The sequence below is a fragment of the Strix aluco genome, chromosome 1, assembly GCF_031877795.1.
Source record: "Strix aluco isolate bStrAlu1 chromosome 1, bStrAlu1.hap1, whole genome shotgun sequence".
Lineage (NCBI taxonomy): Eukaryota > Metazoa > Chordata > Aves > Strigiformes > Strigidae > Strix > Strix aluco.
This window is the reverse complement of record NC_133931.1, coordinates 146,702,316-146,714,974: the sequence shown is the minus strand read 5'-3', so window position 1 is coordinate 146,714,974 and position 12,659 is coordinate 146,702,316.

Sequence of the window (12,659 nt, the reverse complement as noted above, 5' to 3'; positions counted from 1 at the left end):
TCAAATAAAACCTGTTTAAAAAGTAAGAAGGGAAAAGGCATTATCGGAGATAGGGGTAACAATTCATCTGATTCTGTGTCGTTTTTATAATCCTAGCTTTTGAGCTTCTGTGGCCTTATATTGATTTTCTCTGTTCCTTCTCTCCTTTTTCTTTCTAAGTTATGGAAAGTGAGCACATTTAATATAAAACAGATTTTGCATTATTTTTTCAGGTAAGCCTGTTAAAAGCAGAAAATACTTCATCTACTGCACACAGAAAAACCCTAACACTAAGTATTTGACATTAAATCTTGGTAGATAAATATCATCTCTAATTATCTGTTCAAAATTGATAGAAGGGTAGCACCAGCTTTTGAAAATCTCAGCAGCAAAACTCCCACTGATATCAGCGGGTCTAGGATCTCACTCAAAATTTTTACAATTATTTTTTTTTCTTTTTGAACAAGCAATATCTCTGTGCAATAATTGGCAGCTATTAGTGTCAGTTTGGCAGATACAAAGCTGCATGGGTCTGTGGGAAATTTATGCCTCGCAACATGCCATGCTAAATTTAAACCTGTTGCATAATATGCAGATTCATTGTCATGCATGTAACACAGCTAAGAATATCTAAAGTTCAAGGGAAGTTAATATGCATGCAGACTAAAAAGGAGGGTTTAAATGCATTCTGGGCTTTACCACATGGAAAAAAAAGCATTGATGACTCTAGTAAAACAATCCATTCTTGCAATCACTTCAGTGAATGCACGTTTGACTCACATACCTCAGTGGTACAAAGCACCACTGACATTAAAAATAGAAAAACAGGAAAAGAAAGACTTGCTTTTTCATTGTATGAAGTCATCATTTCAGTCCTAGCTGAAACTAGCTGAAACTTCTATAAAGCAGTTCTGAGGAACTCTGAGGCCTGGTTTTCCCTCCAAAACTAAAAACTGGAAGACTTATCTCCATGATGCCCTTCCATATTCCATCTTTTTTTTTTTTCATGACACCTAGAAGAAAAGATCTCCTTTCCTGCTTGATCTTGAAGACTGTGGAAAACCTTTCTTGTAATTCAGTATTTTTACTTCTGGTCTGAACCTGAATGCAAGAAAATACAGCACAGGTAGACAATGTGTATATTATCTACATCTTTTCAGAAACTGAAAACATCGGTTTAATCCAAGATGAATGTTCTCATCAATTTTTATTGCCAATGATTATGAAGAACACAAATAAAATAAGAACGTTTGATGAAGTTCCATCTCTTTGGTCTTAATCTCTAGTGCATATTCTAAGGTGAAAATTTCTGGAAACCTTGATAGATACAAAAGGAGAATGGCCATAGAACTGTTGCCAATGTTTCTGTTGGTTTGTGTGGGTTTTTTGTCATCTAACCATTATCGACAAACCTTTTCTGGAGGGATTATCTGGAGATGAGATAGTTCCTTACCTATAGCCTGATTCCCATGTCATTGTTCTTGTTCCTTTTTAATCTTGATCTTGAGCCATCAAAATACATTTAATATTAGCAGGCAAGAGGTTCTTTTCACAGAAAAAAATATTTCAAATATTATGCTTCACACAAACCATTCTCCACAGAATACGTATTTTAAAACTTAGCCTCTTCATTTTCACTTTCGAACAAATACATGTTTCCTTTTGCTCTGTCAAGCCACCATATCTGCAAGTCCTCTGCACAGAATATTTATTCTCACATTTTATCAGGTATCCAAGTTCTATGGAAACGGCTCACTGGGAAGCATCCCTGGCCTGTGATAATACAAAAGAGCCCACAGTGACTATGTCAAAGCATTTATTGGCATCACTAGTGTGACATGGTCTAAGAAGATATGAGATGTGAGAAAATTCTTTCCGTGCTCAAAGTGTTCACCACGTTTCAGTGAAGTGTGATGATGATGCAAGGCTATTAAGCCCTCTGAACTTCACATCATATCAGTTTGGGATTAGTGCTCTATTACTTGGCTTTTTGGTACTACCTAAATCTGCCTGGATTAAACATAACACAGAATCACCAAGTAAAATGCTCAAGTTTAATTTTTCTAAGGAAAAACATACCCTGAAAACTTTCAAACAAAATGGATCAAAATAAGTTCAGTATTTCAATAGAAAAAAAAAAAAAAAAAACAAAAACAAAAACAAAACAGATTAAATACAAATATTTGGAAAAAATGAAAAAACACTAGGAAAATTCTGGTGATTGTTCTTATTTGTTGTTGTTATTGTTAATTACTTCAAACCAGAGATAAAGAGAAAACCTTGAGGAAGTAAGTCCATGGTAACATAGGTGGTGATTGGATCAAGTAAAAATAGCCAGAGAAGAGGAAGAATAAAAGGCAATTGAAATATTGTGGAAAGTTCCAAGCAAGAACTAAGCACTGGAGGGGATTTACCTGAAATGGTGGTATTTGTTCAACATTAAAAACAATGAATAAAACAAAATAATGAAGAAAACCATATAATACCAGAGAAAATGATTTACTTTTCCTTCCTTAAAAGAAAAGCAGTAGAGTAGTTGAAAAGCCTTCTCTTCTGATACATATTTCCAAGGACAGAATGCTACTTTTAGAACAAATGCACATGAATTTGCAATGAAAAAGCCATTTTAGAACCCTTGCCTAAAGATGTCCTCTCATTTTGTTTTATTCATATTACCCTTTCAAAGAATTAAAAGCCAGATCTTACAGGCATAACACAAATCCAAATTCCTCGCAGGTGGATGTCACATTTGTTTTAATTATTGAGAACTAGGAGAAATTTGAAAGAAACCAGCAAAGAATAAATTGCATCTACCAAGAGTTTCAAATAATGCTAAAGCTTGAGAAAAAGATTTCAAGGTATTATTGAGGAAGTTTAAAATGTTATTTTTGAGTATATCTATTTTATAAATGTTTCTTGGCTTTGTCTTGCATATCATTATCCCCTTGCCATGATTACTGTGCCCATACTACTGAATAAGAAGTTCTCACAGAAGACAATTTCTGCAAGCACATACCATCATGGTCTAGCCATGGGCTGAGTCAGATCCCAAGAATCAACATCTCCTGACAGATATTTGGGACACAGCTTTGGAGGGGAAGCAGGCAAACAAGGTCTATCAGCCCCTTGCTTAAGTAATCAGCTACCAAATGCAACTTCAGTCAACCTCAGAAATAGGTACACTAGGAAACCTGGTGAAATAGTGCCACTTTCTCGTGTAAGTAAGACCTGAAAAGGACCATATGGCTGAAGTCCATGTGTAGAAAATCCACTAAGGCACCCACTGAGTTGGCTTAAGCCTAACATGGCACCTCCAGGGAGACTGCAAACGTAATTAATATACTGCCTACTTTTCTCATAAGAGTAAGGATTCCATAAGCTTCCTAGACAGAAGCAAAATCCACTCTTTGCCTTTTGCAATGTATTTCAGTTCTTGTTCTCAAGGCCTAGCACAATTCATCATTCAAGTTATTCTCTGATAATATTGTTCTTCAGTAATTCCCTTTGCTTTGACCTGCCTTTTGGTGGTGTTCTATCTGCTTGACTCACCTTATAAACAGGTCAGTCAAGAAAGATTCTCCTTCAACAAGTCCTGTGTTAAAACACACCTTCCAGAAGACAGTGAAAACTCTGAATCTCATGAAACAAGTGCTTATAAAAACAACAAACACACAGAAAAAGAGTGGAAATGTGGCAAAGGCAAGTCAAGGAATTTTTACTTTGTCAGCTGCTGTTCCTGCCCCCAAGTCCTATCTATACTATCCTATCGGTAGAATGAAATAACTAGTTCCTTATGTCTTCTGTTGAGTTATATTAATATTAGATGGCAATAGGATAACAATCATGATAAAGTACAAGGGCTATGACCAGAGACCAGGATTGTAAACACTGTTGATCTAATGCAGTTATCACAGGCATTGAGGTTGGGTTATTCTAAGTAACTTGCTAGTATCTGATAGATATTTTATATGCCTCTAATTCACTTAATGCTTTTTATAGCACTATCATTAGATAGTTTTAATACCTTAGGATCTCTTCTATATGAAATGTTCGTGACTATCATTGCTATAGGAAGAAATGCTCAGGGAAATAAGGAAAAATCCTCATGTAACAAGAGAAGAGCAGAAAGCATTAGCATGACAGAATAAGAGTTGTTGCACCAGAGAGAGTGTGCAATGACTTCATGACAATATACCATGCTCTGAAACAGTGAGTTCAGGCAGTAAACATATCAGGACAGGGATACTGCTGGGGATTAACAACTATTTTGTATAGCTCCTCTTAAAATTGTAAATTTCAGTGCACAAGATAACAAATAGTATTATTGCCCCATTGCAATTGATGTGGTTCTTTCCCTCCCTGACACATCCCATCAGAGGTCTTCAAAGTGTTCAAATAAACAAGACCTCCAAAGTTCTACCCCAGAATATGCTGCTTGAAAATCAACTTGGTACCAAGACAAATTGAGTGGATCCAGAGAGTCAGAGATCCCATTTCAATTTCTTTAACCATTCAATGTGTAATGTCAGAGAAAAACATTTTAGGGTAGGTGCCAAAGGTCCCACTCTTGACCAATATATGTCTCAATTGTGCATGGATTACATGGAAATGGACCTGTTGAAGCATTACTTTCTAAGTCTTGGTATTCTAAAGGAATGTGTTTGATCTGAGAGGAAGGACAAATACAGAAAAATAGTAGTACAGGTTTCTATAAACTGTTGAATTTAGTAGAATTATTTTTGATTTAGGCTTGGTAGAGCAGTTTTAGAGTCACAGATAAATTTTGACAAATATGTTTTTAAAATGGGGTAGACCTGTTTGGCTGTCTCATTATTTAGCTGATCCCATGTTTGTTCTAACCAGGAGTATTGAGCGAAGAGATTAATTTTAAGCTTTAAAAAAACCCACTCCTCTGAAAGAGAACTAATGTCATGTTGCAGTAGTCTCTTATATTACCTGGAGGGCTGAATGTTATAGACTGGTATAATTCCTTCAAGACCAGCCTTTAAAGACTCATTCTATTTGCATCCTTCTGTGATTGTCTGTGCAGCTTTCAATCTTTGTTCAGTACCTGCTGTTGTGTTTTCTCTCAGTAACAGCCTAGCTACCACAAAGCACAAATTATTTGAAGAAAATATATTGAAGATGAAAATCCATCATAAACAATGAGCAGTTTAAAGGAATTAAAAATTTCTCAGGTATTACTATTAGGATCCCTATTTAATCAGTACTTTGTTCTGGGCCATGCATCTCAATCTCAATCTCCTTCACTTTCTTTATTTGCCTCTTGAATCAGAGCAGACAAGTTAATGCTGTTTCCTTCAGCAAGTATTCCTGACTTGTATATCTGACAAATAATTTATTGAACTGCTCACTAATAAACAAAGAGAAGAGAATCTATCACTAAAATAACCTTGGAACCCTCCATCTGTTATAGATAGTGTGCTTCTGTTTAAACAAATACTGGGAATGAACTATTTCTTTTTCTGTTTACTTCCTAACCAAAACCCTGTGCATTTCATAATGATGGAAAAACCTACAGATGAATAACCGTAATCCCAGAGACTCAATACAACATATATTTCCAAGCTGTCTATAACTTTAGAGCCTAAGCACCAGCAAAAACCAAAGGATCAAATATTCTAAAGTGCTCTTAGTGAAGAGCATCCAGTATTTTAAATTTCATCCTAACACTTCAGGGTAGAATACAGAAAATTTGAAGGTCCTGCTGACATTTTTTTTTCTAGAGTTGGGGAGTTAATTACTTTGAAAAGAGTCAATAGCACAGCTAGGGTCATCACTACCTCATCTTCTGAACAGCTCCTTGATCAGTACCAGTTGCTTAGATCTTGGAAAAAGGAATATGTGTTCAGCACCTAGCACAGCAGTCCTGACCTCATTCTGGGTCCTCTGGCACTATCCCAGAGTAAATTACATTCTTAATGAAAGGCAGAAACTGATACAACTGCTAACACTTTCCTTAGATGTGGTCTAACCATCAAAGACCTGAAGAGAATAACTGAATACAGGTTAGGGCTAAGGCCAGCTCTTCTCATATTTACTAGGACTTTTTGAAATTGCAAACAACATGAAATTATTGCATTATTGTAAGCGACCTGTACAATGAAGACAACTTCTTCTTGGCAAGAATTTTCTTGTCTCCATGATTACATCTGCCATTTTTAATGATCGGTAACCACCTGGTAATCACCAGCCAAAGGCCAGAGAACAAGCTGGTGTCTACCACCAATGCAGGAAGTACAGAAAACACCTCAGGGAGAGCTGGGGACTGGAATGAAGACTCACATATACTTGCATTCTACAGTTCAAGTCAAGTCTGGGTGCTGGGTCTCAGCTTAAATGGTTTTGTGGGCAGAGGGTATGTTGGTGGGGGTCCCAGCTGGGGGCACTCAAGGCAATCCCAGCTTACAGGTACCCACAGGGCCTTGGCATATACATAAGCATATGTATACATGTTCAAAGGGTTGGTTAGAGCTCAGAGTCAATAAAAAGCCATTCTTGTGTCGTGAATGTGTTGTTTCTTGTATTAGCACAGAGGGGAGTTTTTTGGGTTATGTGCTTGAGAAATCTGGGAGAAAAAAAATACTTTGCTCTCTCAGCTGACTGATTTTTTTTCTCTGAGAAATGCAAGTCACTGTACAAATACACCTGCAGCAACAGGCATATTTCTGAGAGCACTGGAGCTCTTGAGCAGACTGACAGCCTTATTCCCACTATAGGCAATGGTAGTTTTGCAATTTAGTGAAGGCAGGGTTTGACCAAGGAAGACAGGAAAGGACATGAAAACCTTCCTAGGTTGATCTCCCTAACACTCCTAGCATGCAGGTGTTGAGTGGCACTGGCTGTTCAAACGGCACCATCTTAGACAACTGTGAGTCAGCCTGGGGATATTTCACCCACTTTGAGTATGGTTCCATGTGACATATGCTTCATCAACGGGGACTGCCATCGTCTATGGCCTCTGGGAGAAGGCCCTCCCTTGGGGAGCTGCAGCGCTTCTGGAGGTGGTGTCTCTGGGTCAGGCAATCCAGTCTCTGGTTTAAGGGGGTCTGGTTTGAGACCTAGGTCAAGACCACAGGGTCATGGCCAGGCACATGGCGGACCTGCAGCTCTAGTGGGGCCAAGTGCTATGACCTCAGCCAAGAGCAGCTCCTACAGGCAGGGGTCAGTCCTGGAGCCTCTTCCCTCAGTGGGATGGGACAGCCCTATTACACCAGCTCTGAGCCATCCCTGAGCCCCACAGCCAGGAGGGTGCTGCTCTTGGGGCCTGGAACTTGCATTAAAGAAACCATGGAATAAAGTATCTCTCTCTGCTGTCAGAGCGGTTCTGGAATTCAGTCTCAAACAACTAAAGTACCTTTGGGGCCAAATTCCTGAATTTTTTGAGGTATATTTTACCTGGTCCATTAAAAACAAGCATGAGGCAGGAGCAATGACTGCCTTTTTTTTCTTTTTTAATCTTTCCTTCTCTTTCCTATTTCATCTAAACAAATATTATGCAATAAATATTATCATTTGCCTGTGAAAGCAATTTAGGAATTTCTTTTGAAACAGTTCCCAGGAGACTCCTCCTTTCTTTCAGCCTTGTAGGCCACTCCACACAGGACAGCGGTGCAAGGAGATGGAGCCAGTGGAGGAAAGGAACAAAAGCAGAAACAATGGCTGAGTCACATTCAATACCTGGTTAAGTAGAGGGATTCTTAAACTGCCTTGATTCATTTGCAAATTACTGTAGGAAATTACCAGTCCTAAAAAAGTTATGAATAAGGTCCAAAACAAGAAAGCTGAGTCACAACAAATATTGAGCTACCCTCAACATATTCCTGTTTTCAAACCGTATGGTCCCTTCAGGGCTAGAGCCAACAGGGACCTCTCCTGCCCTTTCTGTCTCAGCAAAGACATGCAGGCACTAAAGCACCTTAAAACAATTTTTCTTTAATCTCATGATTCCTTCCTTTCAGCAGTTGTGTATGGATATGCTCCTTAGGAAACATAGAATAATTTCTCTTCCTCACTGCTCTGCCCATACTTCTCTTGCCTCATGCTGCTCCATGATAGCTTTACAGAGCTTCTGACCTCTCCAAAGTCTGTGCGCTTTATCAAGTCAGTCCAAACTTGATTTTTATTCGCACAGAGGAACCCAGATGAACTTTATGAAGGGAAAAGCAAAGGCTGGATGAAGTGTGTTTAGAGTCTTTCTTCCTTTCCTTGCTCTATTCCTCTGTAAGCAATGGCTGGGTGGTGGTTTGAAAAGGAAAGCTATGACAGGGTAGTCCTTGAGCTGACTGTGGGTGCCCGAGCTCTTCAGATAACTGAGATTTTGCTGCCACCGTGTGATCACCTTGATTTCGCCCACGATTTTCTCTGCTCAGGAGGAACCATCGCGGGACACCAGGGAAAAGGGTCCCTCTTCTGAGACGGAGAAAAGAGGTCTTCATGCAAAACTATTCACATGGACGGTCAAACCCTAATCTTAACCCTAAGGCTAACCGATCAAGCCCAACTGAGTTTGATGCACATTTGGAGAGCAGGGGTGGCTGCTCTCAGAAGATAGAGGCTCACCAGTTTTGCCCAGTTTCAGAAGATGCTCTTCTGTGGCTTCTGATAGCTCTGCACTGACCACCCAGTATCATTCATTAGAGATGGACAAACAGTAACACTCAGGGCAGGAACAGATGCTTTGCAAAGAAACAGCTTCGAGCAGGTTGCTTCAATTTCCTCCCATAGGATTGACAGCTGATGGTTTTGAATGCTTAATAACATTCATAACTGAAATCACTGGTAATGCTTTAAAATAGTGTCAGTAGAAGCAGCTCTCCAGGCACCACATGGCACAGGTGGTCTGAAACTGTACTGATAACAGCCCTTTGGTCACTAGGTGTCACAGACACAAACAGACACAAACACCCTGGTAAGCCTATTTCTTCAAGAGCATATACTAGAGGTGGAAATGCCTCCGGAGTTTGTTATACTGAGCATGGCCAGAAAAGCAAGCACACACTATTTAAGTAGAGGATTTTTAAGGTCCCCTCCGAAGACCCACTGGAGTTAAGTGGGAGATACACTAAACTGCTTTACAGAAATCCTAAAGCACACTTTTTCCCAAAGCTATCCTACAGCATCCACCATAAGGTGCAGACTGATTTGGCCCAGTGTAGGACTGGAATCCATAACACCCCAGCATAGACCAGTGTGCTGGCAAATGAGCCTGCCTGTCAGCCAGTAAACCCTGGGCTTACAAATATAGTCTGAACCACAATGCTTTCTTTTTTTAGCTGTTTCAGAAGTTGACAGTGTTATTCCACAGTGCCAACAGACCAGGAACAAATCATTCAGTAGAAATGAGAATGTCCCAGTGACATGGTGACCAGGTATAAGTTTTTCCTAGGGACCCTGTAAAATTTGTGAATCTAAACAGTAAATACAGCTAAGGTCTACAATAAGCATGACCATTTGAGGCAAGGTAATCCATGGGAATGAGATCTTTTGTGTCAGTCCATTTTGCAACAGACAGACACTCACATTCAAAACACAACCACCGCAACCAGCACTCTCATTGACAGTCAGAGGAGGAACAAAGACTAATTAATTGAATAAAGGCCAAATTATTCACTCCCATTATAAGCATGACATTGGAGAGAATCACAGATGCATCCAGCAGTAACTTGTTGGATATTACTGTTGCCTCTAGGGGAGCATGTTCTGTTATTTTCAAGGGCTTCAGCAATTGTCATTCTGAACACTCTTCCACACACATTCGAGCTGCCTAACCCAGAACAAAGATGTCCTCTACTCTCATTCCACTTTATATTGCTGAATTACAAAGACAATGTCTCTAAACCAGTTGTGAATAGAAAAACTACTACTCCTTGACTTTGTTGCAGTGGTAGACTCCCCATACAATTTGCTAACAGTCTCAGGAATCTGCTTCTCTTGGCAATTCTGGCTTTTAAATATTTTTTTAAACTTCTTCTAAATTCATCTGAATCCTTCAAGTAAAGGTCATTTCCTCTCTTTGTGTTATTGAAAGAAATTCAATGAGAGCTATTTCTATAAACTCCACCCTCACGTACTCTGCTAAGAAGAGCATGCATTATGAGTAATTTGCCTACACTAATATGGAAAAAGCACCAACAAAAACTAACTTGCAACCATGACAAAGGTTCTCATTCTCCTTCTTTTCCAAACAGGGGGACAAAGGCGATTTCCTCAAGTTCTGATATAAAGAGTGAAAATCAGTAACATGCCCCACCTAGCCATTAAATTAAAATAAAAAATAAAAAATATAAAAAATAAAAAAAAAATCAAAGGTTGACTTACAGGATGCAGATCAGACTCAGTTTTACCCAAATTAAGAAACATTGCATATCCTTATAAACCAGTTTCAACTTACAGGTAATGAGCTTCTGCTCAGAAAAGCCCATGGGACAGACAGTGTGATCTAATGGACTGCACATGAGCTAGAAAGCAATACTTCCAGAATTATATTTCCAGCTCTGACAGATCTTTCAATCTCTTACTGATTCCCAAACCTTATCTCTATATAATGGAGAGAATAATGTTAAGCTGGGATTGTGAGGAGAAAGCAGTATGATTTTTATTCTTCAGTATCTATTCAAATGCACCAAATCAACGTGGAAATCCTCCTATAACTGGCAAACTTGCTGCTCCCAGACATCGTCTTGTTCAGATAAACATGTGCTTCATATCTTTCAATGTACTTCATATTTAGGTAATAACTTCAGAACAAATTTTCTGATTACACTTGTTCATCTCCTTCTGTTTCTGGAGGTCCTTCTCTGCTACAGGTCCTCTGGGCTCCCTGATCTATGCCTGATAGATATCTCTGATACTGTGTGTCTCTTCCTAGCACTCTTCATTTCTTTACAGAACGGGTTGTTAGGTGTTGGAATGGGCTGCCCAGGGAAGTGGTGGAGTCCCCATCCCTGGAGGTGTTTAAGAGTAGGGTTGACATAGCGCTGAGGGATATGGTGTAGTTGGGAACTGTTAATGTTTGGTTGATGGTTGGACTAGATGATCTTCAAGGTCTTTTCCAACCTAGACGATTCTGTGATTCTGTGATTCTGTGAAGTATTTTTTAAAGTGTAAGCAAGGGATGGCTAAAGGGCAGTGCTGGGACAAGCCTGGCTCCAGAAGCTGTTTTCAGTGTAGTGCTACCTGCAGGATCTCTTCATACAATCTGGCCCAGGTGGAGATTAAGGTTTATTAGATCAGGACCAGCAAAGTGCAACCTCAGTTGTACTGACCTGGTCTCCTGCACACATGCAAGGGCCTTAGGGGGGTCACGAAGCTCAGAGGAGTTTGCTGGCCCCTGATAGAAACAATTATGGAGGTGGTTGAACCTGCTGGTTCTGCTACTCAAATGACATCCAGTTTTCCCAAGAGCTGAGAGAATTCCCACCACTGATTTAAGAAATCCCCTGAGCATTCCTAGGTGATTCAAGACAGCATTCAAAAAATTTCACATTAAATACAGATTGATGTTGCATGTAAGCCTCACTAGGCCACAGAAACCATTCCTGGAAAAAAGTCCTCAGGAAAAAACAGAAATCATAATGTCTCTTTTTAAAAAAAAATAAATAGCAGGTAGAATTATTCTTTTCTGAAACTCTTTCAGAACTTATTGTCTACAACTATTCGATATGAAGCTTAACGTCAGCAACCCATCTGCCTTTTTTTCTTTACTTCTTCCAGCAGACTCAAAATATCATGAGAATTAACTCCCAGGATAACTTTTATGTCCTGTTTCAGCCCAGAGCACATTTGATGGCATTCTGAACTCCAGGAAACAGTGCATTAGGCATGAAAAAACAACTGATCACTGCTTATAGCAATAACATTTAACACCATGATCCTGACAATGACAAAAAAGGGAAACTACAAAGTGATATTAACTAACATATGGATGTCCAGCTATTTAACATCTGATCTGCTTTATAGTACTCTGTGAGAACTACAAGTCCCACATTAAAAAATATTCTTCTCTTTTTCAATTATAGTTCCTATTCTGCATTTCTTGGGCTCTTTATGAATATAGGTCTTTTTTCAATCCTTCTTATTACCATTTTATTTCATTTCACTCCTACTAACATATTTTGTTGGAGACCTTGGGCTGCAATAGCCTTATATACTACCAGTTTGGTATTCCTGTATATTAGCTGTCATACTAAAATTATTGTGCCTCCTACACAGAGGTACTGACTATAAGCAATTGATACTGGCATATTTCTTTACAGTTCAATAACTCCGGGTAGAAAATTGGCTTTCTACCAAGCTAAAATTAATCATCATTGTTACAAAAGTTGGAGTGGTGTCTACTGCCCAAGCAGAAACTATTACACATTTTGCTTAGATTATAAAACTGCCTTCATCCTAGATTTTCTGTCACTGATGCTAGCTTTAGAAATAAAATGGGAGCCTGTCTTCTCAAAAAATGGGAACTAAAGGTATATTCCTAAAATGTGATACGTACAGAATTATTTCTAATCTCAGATAAGCCAATCTATGCTGATTAAATTGAAGAGCCTATATAATCTTGATAGAAATATCCAGAAGGAAGAAACAATTTCACTATCGTCTTAGCTGTGGAAAATGCTAATTCCAGCTTCAGTTTCCTATTTTGTGAAAACTAGCTAGTG